This window comes from Candoia aspera, chromosome 5 (assembly GCF_035149785.1).
Source record: "Candoia aspera isolate rCanAsp1 chromosome 5, rCanAsp1.hap2, whole genome shotgun sequence".
NCBI classification, from domain to species: Eukaryota; Metazoa; Chordata; class Lepidosauria; order Squamata; family Boidae; genus Candoia; species Candoia aspera.
In genome coordinates, this window is record NC_086157.1 from 49710575 (window position 1) to 49720714 (window position 10140).

Genomic DNA, 10140 nt, shown 5'->3' on the forward strand with positions numbered 1-10140 from the left:
TACTGTTATTTTCCCTTTATCGTTTCAACATATGAAGAATTTGCTTACAATTTCTATAGATATCAGCAAAGTCCAAATGATAAATTTCCTAATATAGCATTTATGCACAAGGAGCATGCAGAGTCACAACACAAGTTTAAAGATTTTTAAAACAGTTATCTTTGAATTCTTCTCCTCCTCCTGTACCTTCAAATAGGTCAGTGCAGTAATAATCTGGGGCATCTCTCCAAGGACCTGAATTCAAAATACCCTCTTCAGAGAAGCCTTCTAAGACCCATAAGGACTTTTCATAAATGTCTGACACAGTAAACTGAATTTTAAAAAAATCAAGAACTTTTTTTTGAAATTTTAAGTTGCATGGCTTTAGTCTAATTAGATTGCTGTTATTTTCAACTTATATTTATTTTGTATGTTTTAATATTTACAGTATATTTTTTTATTTTTGTTAAATCAATAACATAGAATGGTATTTTCAAATTATAAGATAGAAATCATGTAAATAACTAAATTCTTGTGATAATACTGAGAATTAATAATCACAAGCTTACATTCTGGTACTGGGGGACCCATGAATTATTTCTGAATCTTACTTCTGAACAGACAGATAGAAGCTTGCACTGTAGGGTCTAGTTCAAATATGAAGTCAGTTGTTGTTTATTCATTTAGTTGCTTCCGACTCTTCGTGACTTCATGGACCAGCCCACGCCAGAGCTTCCTGTCAGTCAACACCCCCAGCTCCCCCAGGGACGAGTCCGTCACCTCTAGAATATCATCCATCCACCTTGCCCTTGGTCGGCCCCTCTTCCTTTTGCCTTCCACTCTCCCTAGCATCAGCATCTTCTCCAGGGTGTCCTGTCTTCTCACTATGTGGCCAAAGTATTTCAGTTTTGCCTTTAATATCATTCCCTCAGGTGAGCAGTCTGGCTTTCTTTCCTGGATTATGGACTGGTTTGATCTTCTTGCAGTCCAAGGCACTCTCAGAATTTTCCTCCAACACCAAGTTCAAAAGCATCGATCTTCCTTCTCTCAGCCTTCCTTATGGTCCAGCTCTCGCAGCCATATGTTACTACAGGGAACACCATTGCTTTAACTATGCGGACCTTTGTTGTCAGTGTGATGGTCTCTGCTCTTAACTATTTTATCGAGATTTGTCATTGCTCTTCTCCCAAGGATTAAGAGTCTTCTGATTTCCTGACTGCAGTCAGCATCTGCAGTAATCTTCGCACCTAGAAATACAAAGTCTTTCACTGCTTCTACATTTTCTCCCTCTATTTGCCAGTTCTCAATCAAGCTGGTTGCCATAATCTTGGTTTTTTTGAGGTTTAGCTGCAAGCCAGCTTTTGCACTTTCTTCTTTCACCTTCATCATAAGGCTCCTCAGTTCCTCTTTGCTTTCAGCCATATTCTGCTAATATGAATTTACAGAACTACCCCAGATTGCAGGTGATGGTTCATAACACGGAATACTCATAGGCAGACAGACAGAAATTTGTCTGGCAATGCAATTTTGTTGGTGACACTTCAGTTCGAATTGGAACAACCCAATTCCTCCTTTAGACAAAAAAGCAAATAGCCTTTTTTACTTTATGTGTGCAACTCTTATTAATACCAATAGTTAAAATGCACTGTATGACATTTCAAGATGAGATTTCAAGATCAATCTGACACCTAAGGAATGAACTACAACAAGTATAATGTGACAGAGTTTATTTTTTATATAAAGGATAAAATTCATGTATACAGATAAACACGAATCTTAAAAAAAAGAAAAGAATGGGAGGGGTGGGTTGCAACTCTTGGGGTAGATGCCTTTTCAGACCCAGCTATATGCTGGCTAGTGACTGAAATAATTTATCTCCCTCTGTCTCTCAAGCCCAAATCTCCTTCTTACTTGACTGTGGGGAGGGAGGAGGAGGGATGAGATTTATAACACAATGTCCAATGCCACCATATCTTGGACAAGAGAAAACAAGAGAAAATGCATGCAATTAAAAAAAATAGAAAACTCAAGAGTGAATTGAATATCCTAGAACCCAGACAGCTAGAATTCTGAAAAGGAACTTCCCAAAGCTTTAGCATTTTGTTGCAGATCAAAACTGTTTTACTTTGCTTTGTAAACACATTTCACTGGACAGTGTGCTCCCCAGGCTACCTTCACAGCAAAGATTCACCTTGTTACTTACTATCTTACTCCAGCTAACTAAAGTAAGATAAAAGCCAGTATGATCACACAATTAGAGAATAAGTTTCCTTTTGCTTCACACACCTAACCATCTGTATATAACTAAAATACTAAAATGCATAGCCTTTTAAAGAAAATAATATAACTTCATAACATACCAGTAAGTTTACTTGTTCAGGAAAGTTTTGTACAGTATTTTTTTTATCAGTCATTCAACTGTAATTAACAGGTTGAGGAAAAAAGTATTTCAAAACATGAACTGAAGTACAAGTAACATCAGTTCGGTTACATCACAGTAATATCATTATTAATAAACAGTGCCTCCAACACATAAGGCCCCCACTGCTCTTTAACACATATATGAAGCTGCTGGGAATGATCATCCATCTGTTTTGGGTAAGGTATTTTCAGTATGCTGATGATATATAACTGTACATCACCACTCCAGGTTGAGCCAGGGCTGCTGTGGAAATCTTAACCTGTTTTTTGAAGGCTGTGAGGGTCTGGATGATAGACAAAAGTTCAGACTAAATCCCAGCAAGATGGAGTTGCTGTTTGTCAAAAAAACACCCTGGCTCAAATATGGCCCCACCATTAGCTCTGGATTGGATCATCCTCCCATTGAATGAACAGTTCCCTAACTTGGAATCCTCTTGGACTCATGTCTCCAGTTCAAACAGTAGATGAAAGCCATTGGCAGAGAGGCCAAAGGCCCTGGCAACATGCCCTCATTACTACATGCTTAAATTACTGCAATGTACTTTTCTTGATGCTGCCTCTGAAAATAATTCAGGAGCTGAAGCTGATAAAAACGTGGTAACCAGGATGCTAGCAGGCAAGAGACATGTGAGCATAATATCTATTTTCTGATCACTGAACTGGCTAAAGCTAGCCTTCCGAGTGCAATTCAAAATGCTGATTTTGACTTATAAAGCTCTATAAGGCTTGGCTTTAGAATACTTCACAAGCTATTTCCTCCGAAGAGAATCTGCCCAGTCCACGAATGCACATAGGGAGGGGATGTTTAAGGTTCCACTCCTGTCAGAAATTAAAGGAGCATGGACCCACACTATGGAACAACTTGCCCCTACAGGTATGTGTGATACTTTCCCTCTTGATCTTTGCAAGACAGTAAGAAATATACTGTTGGAAAGGGCATTCAGAAGTTGATCACTGTGGGATGGAATGTTTTTCACATTGGACAGCCATGTCTATTCTTTCTTCTGTATTTCTTATAGATTGTTGATAATGTTTTTAATTTTTATTGAAAACCCTCAGGAGTCAGTCAAGCTGAGAAGTACAGAAATACTTATGATTGTCCTATTAATTGGCATGAAAATGTGTTATAATTTAGATCTTTAAAGTACCCAATGAACTGTTAGTAAATATTTTCATGCATTTTTTCATGATACATAGTCAAGAAACTTTCTTGTCAAACATAGCAAACTTCTAAATTACACTAAAGTCATTTTATTTCAGTTTGGTTTGTTGCAATTTTTTTTAAAGAGAACTATGATTCATACTTTCATACACTGTTTATTTAACTCTTACACTTTTCATTTTATCATAGAAAGTTTTTTTTAAATCTCTCGACTTATTCTAACTCTGGAGAGACCAGGGAGGAAAGAGTTGAAACAAATATCCCAAATGCAGTTCCAGCATGTCTTTCACATTATTCCACCCTGAGTAGTCAGACAGGATATAGGACATTCCTTCAAAGTATTTTAGAGGATATGAAATTAAGTTACCAACATTTAAATAAGAGAATGGAGTGGGAGACACAGAGACAAAGATTCTATCCAGTGTCAGCCACTACATTTGAAAACAGTAAAATGCAAATCAAAACAAGTTGCAATATAGACCTTTACAGATTCTTTACACTGACTTGAGCATGCTCTGGCAGTAGTTTCTACTGAGAATCTTCATACAGGCACATAATCCATTTTGTAAATAAAAGGTAGAAACCAGCAACTCCCATGAGACACAGCAGCATAGCTAGTGGTGAGGAAAGCTAGGATTGGTAGTTTATAGGAGTCAGTATAACTACAACCAGCACCATTTGAAATGTTATAGCAGAATATTTGATTGGGTTGGCCTCTCACCAAACAAAACCTGACATCTCTTGAATGTTCTACCACAGAGAACAATGATCATTTGAAACAACTCCTTGCTCACTCATGTTTTATCTTGAGGCCAAAAGGTCTGTGATGAGTGCTATTTACCATCCAGCTTATTATAAAATAAGCATTTAAAAAAAAAAATCCATAATAAACATATAAACACATTTTGAAGCCTTTGCTTATGTAAAACACCAAATGTTTTGAATTCCACATTCAAAACAAACTCCAAAGAAAACTAAAATACTAAAAATGGCCCTTTCAAGCTTAGAATACCTTCTACAACCCTGCAAAAGCTAGAATGCTCCAAGTCCCTTAACTCTGTTGTAAGTAGTATACACTATGGATCATATATACAAAAACAAGAAAGGTATAATATTATTGTATAACTCCAAGCTACACACTACTAATGTTGCAGTAGGTGTTCACTTCTTAAAGTATCTATTTTACGGCATATGACTGGACAATACATTTTTTCTAGTTTAAAGAAAATATTCATGTAAAATAGTCATATGTCCACTCAGGTCCATCAAACACTCTCAGCTAGACACATTTTTCAAGTATTTTTATCGCATTTCAATTGCCACAACAAGCTAGCTATCCAGTTTGTCTACAAGTACAGTATATGAACTGAAAATCACAAGGACACACTTCCAAATTCCTGTTTTCATACTTAGCCCAGGTTTTTCCTAATTTCTAGTGATACAACATACTGATTTTCTGAAATTAGTAACGTGTAGATATATTATTATACTGTATCTACCCTGTGATTAAAAAAACAGAATAAGGCCATGCTGATATCCAGGAGCTAGTACAACCATCCCCAACCTGGGCACTGTCCAATAGTATGGACTCCAGCTTCCAATATTCTGTAAACCTAATACTAATACTTACTGCAGGGTAAAATGTGAACATGTTCTACTAATCACAGATGGCTCATAACAACATATAACATACCAGACTGTTTATGTCCAGGAACGATAAGGAACAATAAAAAATCTGTCTACTTCTATCACCAGAAAATAAAAATATGATATAGAAACTGCAATGAATTATTTTTCCCATACATTCAAGATTCCTGCCTAGAACCAATTAACTGTGAATGTAAAATAGCCTGTTCTAGAAACAGTTCCTGTACAAAAGGCTGAAAGCAAATATACACACTACAATCCATATCAGAATTATGAATGACATTATGGATGAAGTGATGTCATGGGAAAAGTCATTTGTATTACTCCATAACCTTATTGGACTTAAGGCCAATGCTTATTTCTTCTACTTTTATTATTTTCATTATAAAATTAGTTGAAACAGTCATTTAAACTAATTGAAAAAGCCAACTGTGGACTAACCGTATAGCATATTTTGTTTCTCTTAAAAAATGATGCATTGGTGTCAGCTTTTATTCCTGTCCTATAAACAAGCATTTGATTGGGTAATCGGGTTAATAAGGAGCAAAATTGGGACCTGATTATTTTAAAAATGCCCCATTAAACTATTTTTAATATGAGATGTTAACAACAAAAATAATAAATGGCACTGCAAAAAATATAGTGCTGTTTGCTTACACATACCGAAAAGGGAACAGTATTGCAGAATATACATACATCATCTCAAAATAAGTTATTTTTCCTTTTTCCCTGTTTAAATGGATGGCAGGTTAACTAAGCTCAAAGAAAGTTACATATAGCTCAAATATATCAAGGGTTCAAAGCTAATTAGCATGCCAATTACTTGAATGCTTAACATACTGTCAATATTGGATTACAGTACTATCAAATAATTCACACTAACAGAAATTTTCAGGCATTTTCCAAATATTGCTTGGGGCAGGGGATGGGATCGGACTGAAATTGAAATTAAATCCAAATAGTTCATATCTGCACTTGATCTTAGCCAAAAGGCTGAGAAGTTCATATCACTCAGGATTAAAATATGGATAAGGAAAATGGGAAAGATATTTTAGATATAATAGGCTGGAGTTCTCTGAAAACATCACTGATACATTTACACAGATACATAAGGCCAGCCCATATTCCAACCTTCTTTCCCACCTTATTTATGGTTTTGCTGAATAATTAAAGGAGAGAAAATAAATGCCACACAACAAAATAAAGATATCTGAAAGGAAAAGATACTATACAAATGCCTAAAGCCAGTACCCAAGTTCTCAGTTAGCAAGAAGGGTAGTCAAAAAAACATCCCCCACCATGTGGGATAGCAGCATCATATAATCAGGAAATCATTCCAGTCTTTTTGTGTCAGAAATCTCAACGAAGACGTTGCTCTCTTCTTAAAATGCACCTTCAAAATTAGGAATTAGGAAAAAAGTAAAAAGGCCTAGTTTATGCACTCATTTTGGGCCAAACATGGTAGCAAAAGGGTAATAAGAAGTAGAAAAGCTTTATCTGAGAAGGATCCAAGGGAAAAGTACAACCCAAGAAGACTAAAAGAGCAGCAAAGAGGAGGCCAGGAGAAGGGAGGGCAATGAGGGTGAAGAACACCCGGTCCCAGCTTCACCTACCTCTCAGCAGCTCTGAAGCACAGCTATTCCCGCTGACCCTACGAAGAGGGGCGGTCTCTGGGGAACATAAAGACAGAGGAGAAGGACAGTCTCACAGTGGGACTAAAGTAGGTGAACATGGCAACTGAGGTGTCGCGCTTCGGCTCCCTCTTCGTCAACGCGTTCGTGAGAAAGGCCTCTTTCGGCGACAACGTCCGGGCACCGGCTTTCGCCGGGCCCTGCTTCGCCCCCCTCCCAGAATCCCTGCCTCTCCCTTCCCTGTCACAGTTGTTTACCTTCTGGTCTGCCTAGCACAGCCACAGTCGGCATCTTCCCCCAACGACAAGCACCCCACACTGACCGTCACTTCCGCTGTTGCTTCTGCTGCCGCCGCTGCCACCGCCACCACCACCACCACCTTAGGAAAGGCAGAGAAACACAGAGAAGAAGGAGGAAAAATCTCCATGAATACGAAGTCGCTACTGCTGCTGAGGGCGTCGCAATTTCCCAGTGTCGCCACCTTCCCATTTCACGCATATCAGCCACCCCTTACGGAGCCGCCCTATTCGCTACCGCCGCTGCCTCACAAAAGCCGCCAACCGCGCACGCAACACTTAGCCCCACCTCGCCCGGCGCCCCTGGCCTCTGAATCTCCTCCCCTTGGGATTTTCATTCATCGCCGCGTTTCTTATTTGGCCTCTTCTTCGCCGATAGGATGGCCCTAGCTTGTGCTCTTTGGGAGTTCACAAAATTTGCTTCACATTATGGGGGGTTGGGATCTTGAGCGAGGTAGGTAGGTAGCCTTTTCCACGCAAAGTTTCATAGCCTGTTTGGCCTTGGCTACAAATCCCTTATTAATGCGTATTTTAAACGAGGTAAGAAACGGCCTTATTTCATGGGGTGTACATACACCTCAAGAAATAAATTTACAGTTCTGTAAAGGATATCACTTACCACATAGTCAAGTCTCCCTCGACTTATACTGACTCTGTGAACAAGTTATCTCTATATAAACTTTATACTTAAATTGTCATATGTCCTTTATATTTAGGGAAACTGTAGTTTAATAAAGGTGTTTAATGTTGGAAGGAGATAGACATTATTTATTACATTTGTAATAAATGCTCAGGGAAACAATCTTCCACATCATTTTTTCCTCGTAACAGTTAGATGAAACAAGTTAGACTGAAAGCATGATTGTGTGACAGACGATATCTGTCTAAATTTTTATTTAATCTTTCTAGACATTAACATGCTATCACAACTTCACAGCTCACCTTGCCAGGAATGACTTCCTGTAGAGAAAGAGTAAATAAAATGCTAAGTCTATGGTGTAGCTATGGCCTTAAGATTATTAATACAGATTCATTCCAAAAACAACTGGGGCAATACCTTTATTAGTCAACACAGGGACACAAAATAGTCTTAATGAGGATAGATAGTAAACAAAACAAGGAGGCAGAGAGAGAAAAATCAGGTGGCTGATACTGTGCTTTCAGGTACGGTCTTAAATAGAATGTAGGGTGCAACTGGCAATGATAAAAAATTATGGGCATTAGACTCCAACAACATCCAGAAGGTTGCACTTCTGGGCAGATAAAGTAATGTTAATTCCTTTTTTTCTGGTAAGAACAAAATAGATAATGGTTCTTTTTTCAAGTTAATTAATATAAAGTACAAGGGAATGTTATATAAGCAATATTGGCCAGTGACCATAATCAGAGACATTGCGATCGTGTTTATAGTACCTTAACTCAGGCTTATTAAACCATGACTTACTGAATTAACTAAGCTGCTTTACAATAAATAGGTTATATCTGTACAATACTGGGCCAAAACCTAGCCATTCGTTTTAGCGCATCACAACATGGAACCTAGTCGCTTATACTAATGTATTTAACATCAGTGCTATTTAGCATACATAATACTATTCCATTGTTTCATTCATTTCCCCTTGCACAATGGCGGGAATATATGAAGGAGAAAATGGTATTAGTTAGGCTAAGCAGATCACTGTCTCCCCTATCACCTTTCATGGGCCTCTTAGAGAAGCAATAAAAATACCAGTTCAGCCATAAAAATGCTTAGAAGGCAAAGGAATGTTGATAACAAGAAGTGATATTTGAAGTTGAGGAAAGCTCCAAAAAACAAGGCCAAGGGAGGTAACACTTACAAATAACAAGTTTAACAGGAATGGCTATTCTAACACACAGTCTCTGTATTTTTAATAACATCATTGTCTTTGTAGTCCCATCTTTATTACCTCAGTACCTCTGACCTCATGGATTACATGTATACTTTGATTTGCATAAGCCTATATAAGGGGGTTGCATTCTCACCCCATTTTAGGTGTGCTACTGAAGTCCCCTGTACTGAAATTAATGTAATTTGTGTTTCCATTGATGGGTGTTTTGGTCTCCATTGTTAAGCAATACCATAAAGGAGAAATTTCTTCTGTGGAGTGAATCATACCGGTGTTAAAGTACCTCTGTTCTAGTCTTGCACATGAAATCTCAGTGTAGACTACCATGCGTGCAATCATTCAACATTTATGGCATTAGACTCCCGTCCCAGTGTGCATTATGACTTTCTTTAAATCAATTTCTGAATTGTATTAATGGTGTTCAAAGTACACATTTAAGTATGGAATTAGGCCTAGTATCTGAACCCTAAACCCTATATTTAGTTTTTTATTTTTCCCATTTATTTATTAGATTTGTAAAGCCTCCCAATATAAAAACTACTCTGAGCAGTGTCCAGTATCAAAAACAAGAAAAGACAACAACCAACAGAAGATAGCAACACCGAAGAATCAAATCCTAATTGATTCCCAATATTGTACATACTTTGTTACTATCTGACTCAAAATCATTCTTGCAATAACCTTTCTTTCTGTTATGTTTGTACCACAGTTCATCTGAAGAGCTCAGAGGAACTTGATATATTCTGGGCCTTGCTTCATACAGGGCCCAGAACACATTATATTAAGTTGTTCTGAGCTCTTCAGAGGAACTGTCAAAACTTTGAATTTACCTAGGACAGTTCCACCAAAGGACTCTCCCACTTGAAAAGCAGCACCAAACCTCTAATAGAGCTATGCATGTTCCAAAAATTATTTGGAACTTTTGAAAAATGCAGGAGCCAAGTGCATAACATCAGATCATTTTTCAGGCTTCCATAAATAAATGAAGGAGAATGATGAGATTCTATTATTTCAGTGCAGTGGAAATAGTGGTAATAAGGAAGTATCCTTACAGTAAATCCCAGATCCTGCAGCATAAAAAAAAAATTGCATTTTTTAAAGAAACTATCACCTCCTATTCCCATGCCCCACCTCCC

At 37.8% G+C, this 10140-nt stretch overlaps 1 protein-coding gene across 4 annotated transcripts in view; it reads right to left on the reverse strand.

Moving 5' to 3' along the window:
- The window catches only part of KLHL15 (kelch like family member 15), a 36621-nt gene extending 29149 nt beyond the window's left edge, over nt 1-7472 (reverse strand). Inside the window, exons 1-2 of one of the 4 annotated variants that reach the window (XM_063305186.1) lie at nt 7163-7472; nt 6823-6879 (exon numbers count right to left, since the gene is read on the reverse strand). The gene's annotated coding sequence lies outside the window, so the exon portion shown is untranslated. Of the gene's footprint in view, nt 1-6822; nt 6880-7097 lie in introns of all 4 variants that reach the window. The other 3 variants (XM_063305184.1, XM_063305187.1, XM_063305185.1) reach the window with 3 other exon arrangements.
- Between the last annotated feature and the right edge of the window lie 2668 nt (nt 7473-10140).